Source organism: Triticum urartu, chromosome 1A (assembly GCF_056163025.1).
Source record: "Triticum urartu cultivar PI428250 chromosome 1A, HENAU_Tu73, whole genome shotgun sequence".
Taxonomy (NCBI): Eukaryota; Viridiplantae; Streptophyta; class Magnoliopsida; order Poales; family Poaceae; genus Triticum; species Triticum urartu.
In genome coordinates this window covers 563,340,262-563,348,129 of record NC_141873.1, presented here as the reverse complement: position 1 = coordinate 563,348,129, position 7,868 = coordinate 563,340,262, and the positions used below count along the sequence as shown (strand labels likewise).

Below are 7,868 nucleotides of genomic sequence, written 5' to 3'. Positions count from 1 at the left end.
CCCACCTTCGCTGGGTTTTTTCGTAGATTTTTTTTCGTCCCCTCCACCCACTTCATCGGTTTATTTTCGCGTCACCCTCTCACACAACGAAAGAAATCTGAATAGATCAGAACTTTCCATACTGACGCAATTTATTTAGTAATGTAGAATCAATCACGAACAATCTCTAAAGATCAAATCTAAATTAATTAACCTTACCTTAAATCACTCAATCACATTAATTAGAAAACAAATATTTGATTTTCAGAAAAATCGCTTAATCACATTAACCTTATCTTAACTCACGGATGGTAATCAATCTTCAAACAAAGGAAACAATACATCGAGGGAGCAGTAAATAAACTCCCTTTCTTATGACATGTATATGATCTTTCCCTTCCCTCTCCGTTGTCGAGCGTTCTTGATCCTCGAGGCCGATGCTTGGGCTGCGTCACTGGGTCGCGAGGACGTCGAGGCCAGGTGCCACGGCATCGCGTTGGCCGCGGCTGGTGAAGGGGGTGAAGAAGGGCGCTTCCCTGGCCCTGGCCGTGCTGTGGCCCTGGGAGTTGGTGCGGTGGAAGCGGCACTTGAAGGACCCCGCGTGGGTGGCCAGCGCGCAGACGCACTTGGAAGCGGGCCCGTGGCCCACGCCGGATGGCGCCAATGCCGACCCGGGCCACCTCCTCCTTGTATTCTTGGAGTTGTGGCTGGCCGATTTACATGAAATTAATTCCCTTAGTTGTGGTGGCAAATATAATACACATAATCCATATTGTTATGCACTAGAGTGTCTGTGTGTGAAATAGAAGGATTATGGTCCCGTACCCAATAAGATGGATATGTGTGTGTGTTAGAGAGAGATGGGGGGAGGGGGAGAGAGAGTGAGGAAGAGGGAGGAAGAGAGTGTGTGTGTGGGGATTTGATGGTGAGAAAAGGTCGCCAATGTCACTTGATATGTATAAGAATATTAATATTGAACTCTTAAATTTAATATGGCCCCGTTGCAATGCACGGGTGTTCTTCTAGTAAAATAAGTTTTTGGCATGATACGTGGGCTGGAGATTGTTCCCTAAGAACTATGTTTTGGGACATGTTTGAAATTTGTAACCAGCTTGATTGTTTAGTGGCTCAAGTGTGGGACGGGACTACTCTGAAACTTACATTTAGGCAATGTGTCGATCTGAGGGGGATGCTTAGGTGGAATCAATTACAAGACCACATTAGGGATTTCCCCCTGTCTACCTCCCTAGATTTGCCCATCTGGTCTCTTGAACCTAAGGGGCTGTACTCAGTTAAATCTTTCTATGAAGCTATAAACTTCGGGGGAATTGTTTCTCCGATTGGAAAATCTCTTTGGAAAGTTTTGTGTCCTCAAAACATTCATGTTTTCATGTGTCTTTGTGTGTACAATAAAGTTCTGACCAGAGATAATTTGAACAAACGTAGACAGGTGGAAGACCTCTCCTGCCTGTTTTGTAGAGAAAATGAGTCCACTCAACATCTATTTTTTTATTGTGTTGTGGCCAAATGTATCTGGCGACTGGTCTCTGAGTTTTTTAATGTGCAACCTTTTACTTGTTCTGAAGACATATGTGTTGTGTGGCGTTCTTACAAATGCAAACCTGTGCTCAATCTGGTCACGGCTGCATCCTTGTGGAGCATTTGGAGGCTAAGGAATGATTTCTGTTTTCAGGGCCGCTCGTGGAGAGGCTTGAATTGCGTCCTTGTGAAGTTGAAAAATGTGCTTTTGTGCTGGGGGGTACTCTGCGACGACACCCAAGCGGAGCTGCTGCGAAGATGTATTCTGTTGCTCGACAAACACCGGGGGGAGCTCCTGCGGATCACCTGGACCTGATCTCCGGTCGTCGTCAGTAGACAATTAGCTTTCACTTTTGGCCCTCGCCTTTGGGTTTTGTAATAAAAGAACTTCATGTAGGATAAATTGTTTGCTGGTTTGTGAGGCTGTTTAGACCTTCCAGTTAGTTATGTTTCCAATCTGCCTGGTGGTTGCCTGGTGTGGGCTGTGTGGGGATCCAGCTGTTAAGCTTATATTCCGAATCTGGTTTTCTTTGCTGCTTCAATAAAATGGGGCAGGGGGAAACCCCTTTCATTCAAAAAAAGGTACGCAAAGCGGAACTCCATTAGGAGGTTGAATCCGTTAGTACCGATCATCAACTTTCCTTTGACTACGCTTGTAACCTTTAGCTGAAGATAGGCCAGAGAAGGCATGCTCATGAGGATATGGAGACCCTCCTTATCAAATTCAGCTACTTTCAAGTATAGATTCGTCAGATTTTTTAGGGAGCCCACTCCCTTCGAACTTCTTCAACTATTGTCTCAATTCTAAGAACTTGGAGGTATGGATAGGTGCAATATGGGTCTCAAAATAGATGCCAGCCAATCTCTGTGTTAGTATTAAGATCTCTAAGGTTGCATTTGCCCAACTCATGTATAGATAACACCAAAAGTTCTATTATTCTTCCTCTTATTGCATATTCCTTGCACACCATCGTGGGAACTATAGACAGTCTTCTCAATTTTGTTAGATGCCCAAGCTCTTCTGCAAATCTCATTGGGTTGCCAGTTCCCTAGATGTTTACCCCCTGCAAGACCTCCAAGGCTTGCATACCCCTGAACGCATCTGCAGGAAACCAGTCACTGGGGTTGACAAATAGGCGCACCAATTTATGCAAATGCACCATAGTAGATGGCAGTGTTAAACCTAACATACAACCATTCAAATCGAGAGTCTCTATGTGTTGTAGCTTTCCAATTTCCCTAGGAATCTCAGTAATTTTATTACTATGAATACGCAAAAATCTCAGCTGAGGTGAACTTCCTATATTTTTTAAATGCTTGTTTTCCAACCATTCATATCCCTCAAGATCCAGCACCCGCAAAGCATGGAAGCCCACAATATTTATTTTCTGCTCGCCTCTTTGAAACATAGTCAGTGAGCGAACATGTGACTTGGTTTCTGTAATTGCACGAACTGTCCCATTGCACTTTCCGCCACAAGATTGCATGGACAGACAACGAATGTTGTTTGGAGCAGATTTGTAGATAATTCCATTCAAAATAGTGGCAAATTTCTCTTCATTTGATAAAGATATGATAAGGTCAAGCACCATATCATGGACCGGACAATATTGCACACTGCCATCACACTCAATTGGTTGGATCAAATTTGAATTTACAAGTTCGTTAAAACAGTTTTGTGCTGCTTGATCCAAATGTCCACATTGTCTTTTAAGGAATCCTTCAGCCATCCATTTCCACTTCAATTCTTCACAGCTGATATTATAGTCCTCTGGATATATACACAAGTACAGTAAACAAGTCTTCAAGTGGTGTGGGAGATTCCAGTAACTAAGTAATAATATATCTTTCATCACTTTTAAGTTCCCATCTTTTTCAAGCAAAGAACCAATACCAATGGAATCTTGGAGTCTCTCCCATTCATCCTTGTCATGTGCCTTACCAACAAGCAAACTTGCAAATGTAATTATAGCCAATGGCAGACCACCACATATTTTTAAGATCCTAGTAGCAACTTCTTCCAGATCAGTAGGACAAGGATCATCCGGATAGAAAACAATATTCGAGAATCAACATCATTTAGAGGTGCCATTGGATAAGGTTGATCACCAGAGTTGGAACAACACAGATTAGCTCCTTTGCTCACGAGTATGCCAATGTTTCTCTTATCTTTTTTCAAAGTCCCAGTTGGTGTTAGGAAAAGGTTGGACTTCTATCGATCCCGATTCTTCTGACAAAGTGATGAACTAAAGAGAAAATACAGACTGGCCAAATGGGATATAATCTGTCGACCAAAGGACCAGGGGGCCTTGGTATTGAGAATCTTGAAGTCAAAAACAGACGTCTTCTCAGTAAGTGGCTGTATAAATTATCAGTTGAGACTGAGGCCATGTGGGCGTAGATTCTATGTAGTAAGTGAAGGAAATATGCCCTAGAGGCAATAATAAAGTTATTATTTATTTCCTTATATCATGATAAATGTTTAGTATTCATGCTAGAATTGTATTAACCGGAAACATAATACATGTGTGAATACATAGACAAACAGAGTGTCACTAGTATGCCTCTACTTGACTAGCTCGTTAATCAAAGATGGTTGTGTTTCCTAACCATGAACAAAGAGTTGTTATTTGATTAACGAGGTCACATCATTAGTTGAATGATCTGATTGACATGACCCATTCCATTAGCTTAGCACCCGATCGTTTAGTATGTTGCTATTGCTTTCTTCATGACTTATACATGTTCCTATAACTATGAGATTATGCAACTCCCGTTTACCGGAGGAACACTTTGGGTACTACCAAACGTCACAACGTAACTGGGTGATTATAAAGGAGTACTACAGGTGTCTCCAAAGGTACATGTTGGGTTGGCGTATTTCGAGATTAGGTTTTGTCACTCCGATTGTCGGAGAGGTATCTCTGGGCCCTCTCGGTAATGCACATCACTTAAGCCTTGCAAGCATTGCAACTAAATGAGTTAGTTGCGGGATGATGTATTACGGAACGAGTAAAGAGACTTGCCGGTAACGAGATTGAACTAGGTATTGGATACCGACGATCGAATCTCGGGCAAGTAACATACCGATGACAAAGGGAACAACGTATGTTGTTATGCGGTCTGACCGATAAAGATCTTCGTAGAATATGTAGGAGCCAATATGGGCATCCAGGTCCCGCTATTGGTTATTGACCGGAGACGTGTCTCGGTCATGTCTACATTGTTCTCGAACCCGTAGGGTCCGCACGCTTAAGGTTACGATGACAGTTATATTATGAGTTTATGCATTTTGATGTACCGAAGGTTGTTCGGGGTCCCGGATGTGATCAAGGACATGACGAGGAGTCTCGAAATGGTCGAGACGTAAAGATTGATATATTGGAAGCCTATGTTTGGATATCGGAAGTGTTCCGGGTGAAATCGGGATTTTACCGAAGTACCGGGAGGTTACCGGAACCCCCCGGGAGCCATATGGGCCTTAATGGGCTTTAGTGGAAAGGAGAAAGGGGCTGCCCAAGGTGGCTGCGCACCTTCCCCCTCCCCTAGTCCTATTAGGACTAGGAGAAGGTGGCCGGTCCCCCTCTCCCTCTTTCCCCCTCAGGGAATCCTAGTCCAGCTAGGATTGGGGGGGGGGGAGTCCTACTCCCGAAAGGAGTAGGACTCCTCCTGCGCCCTCCTCCTGGCCGGCGCCCCCCTCCCCCTTGGCTCCTTTATATACTGAGGCAGAGGCACCCCAGAAACACACAAGTTGATCCACGTGATCTATTCCTTAGCCGTGTGCGGTGCCCCCAGCCACCATAGTCCTCGATAATACTGTAGCGGAGTTTAGGCGAAGCCCTGCTGCTGTAGTACATCAAGATCGTCACCACGCCGTCGTGCTGACGGAACTCTTCCCCGACACTTTGCTGGATCGGAGTCCGGGGATCGTCATCGAGCTGAACGTGTGCTCAAACTCGGAGGTGCCGTAGTTTCGGTGCTTGATCGGTTGGATCGTGAAGACGTACGACTACTTCCTCTATGTTGCATCAACGCTTCCGCAGTCGGTCTGCGTGGGTACGTAGACAACACTCTCCCCTCTCGTTGCTGTGCATCACATGATCTTGCGTGTGCGTAGGAAAATTTTTGAAATTACTACGAAACCCAACAGTAAGTATCTGCAGTCCAAGACTTTGTCCCAGGTGACAGTGAGACCGACTGACTCGCCTTTTCGGAAGGGACTTATGAGAGTTAAAACAGCCTTCTTTAATAGGACAAAGTTTATAGTCGGCAATGGCACCACCACTCGCTTCTGGGAGGATACTTGGCTTGGTGAAACGCCGCTGGCGTTTCAATATCCGTCCCTGTATAGTATTGTTCAATGACGTGATGCTTTTGTTGCAACGATTTTGCAGTCCATTCTCCTTAATATTCAGTTTAGGAGGACGCTTGTTGGCAACCGGTGGGAAGTGTGGCTCCATTTGGTGAGTAGACTGATGGAGGTTCAGCTATCTCATCAGTCCGATCAGTTGTGCTGGAAACTTACTAGGGCTGGAGAGTTCACAGTTAAATCGATGTATATCGATGTCATTAACTCTAGTGCCATTCCTAGTTCCAAATATGTTTGGAAAGTCAAAGCTCCTTTGAAAATTAAAGTGTTTATGTGCTTTGTACATAAACAAGTCATTCTAACAAAGGATAACTTGGTAAAGCGCAACTGGACAGGATCTACTAGGTGTAGTTTCTGTGATCGGAATGAAACTATCAAGCACTTATTCTTTGATTGCCCGTTGGCCAAAGTGTTGTGGCACACGGTGCACATTGCCTTTAACATTTCTCCTCCGAATTCTGTCAGTACGTTATTTGGAACGTGGCTTGTTGGGATAGAGTCCGAAACAGCTAGACACATTCGCGTAGGAGTATGTGCTTTGTTGTGGGAAATTTGGAACTGCATAAATGATTTGGCTTTTAACAGAACAACAAATATTCATTTTTCGCAGGTTATTTTCTGAGCCACTGCGTTGATCCGTATGTGGTCGTTACTCACTCCGACGGAGGCCAGGGAGCGTTTGGTTACTGGATCTATCCGCTGGGAGATGGTAGCTCGGGATATCTTCAACCGGTTTGGCTAGCGGTCATGTAATAGGATAGGCGATTAGTTTACCTATCTTTGTTATGCTAGCCGGTTGTGGCCTCTTGGCATTTGTGTTTGGCGTTGTGGTTCTCCGTGAGCTTGCCGTTATTTTGATTTCAGACTGTAAGACTTTGTTGAACCTCTTTATTTATCTATAAAGGTGGTCATATGCATCATTCTGATGTAGAGGCCGGGGAGTCCCCCTTTTCAAAAAAAGGTAAGGCCCTTCTCAGTGCTCCAAGGTGTACAGGTGCTAAGGACGCCACATAGGCAAAAAAGTGATATGGCAAAGCAATTAAAGAGGAGAGAGAGCATTATGGTGACCCTAGGAAGAAACGGTGTACTTCATTCAGCAATGGAATGCTTTGTTACCCACTATGAAGCAAACCGGGATTCAGGAGATGATGCCCAAGCCCATGGTTCAAATACAAACTTGCTGAAGTACAAGAGACTTGAATGTTGCTACTATGTACTCCCTCCGTCCAGAAATACTAGTCGGAGAAATGGATGTAGATGTATTTTAGTTCTAGATACATCCATTTTTATGCATTTATACGACAAGTATTTCCGGACGGAGGGAGTATGTGTTATGCACTTACTTATGATTAGTTGGTGCTAGTTGCTTCTCTCCTGCTTGTTGTCATATGTAAGCTGGTAGGCTGCAGGTAATATATCTGTGTATGCACTATGCACCACTTGCTTTAGTGGAAAAACAGTCTTACGTTTTTATGTCTAAAAGTATGTAGTATCAAATTTGTTTCTTTCCATGCAATTCATTACAACTTTGTCAGCGGGTTATTAAGTTCCCTTATTTCAAACTGATGAAACAACCAATCTTAATATTTGCAACCTTGTTTCTGCTAGCTTAACCAGGAGTGTATGTTTGTTTTACAGAATTTAGTACTTTCACACATTTGAAATTTGTTGTCAACATGCATGTATCGGTGTTTCTTTCATTCTAATACAAAAGAAGGTAAATCAAGTTTGAATGCTGTTTTTTCTGTCCATAATCAGGTGGCATTAAAGGGTATACTAGTTTTAACCTCTGTTTTAAATGATTTCCTGTCCTCATATTGACACAAAATGTGAATTTGGAAGGAAAAAATATATGGTATTTCACCACATGGTTTAATTGATACCATCGAGCAATTGGCTATTGTGTTTTGAGGAATGATTGTTATTTTCTAGTGGTTGCCCAGTGCCACATATCAAGTCTCTGTTTCTGCGATTCCACGAA

General features: G+C 43.5%; 1 pseudogene; it reads right to left on the bottom strand.

Annotated features, from left to right (window-relative positions):
• Nucleotides 1-430: 430 nt before the first annotated feature.
• LOC125533134 (disease resistance protein Pik-2-like) lies at nucleotides 431-3,909 on the bottom strand (annotated as a pseudogene).
• Between the last annotated feature and the right edge of the window lie 3,959 nt (nucleotides 3,910-7,868).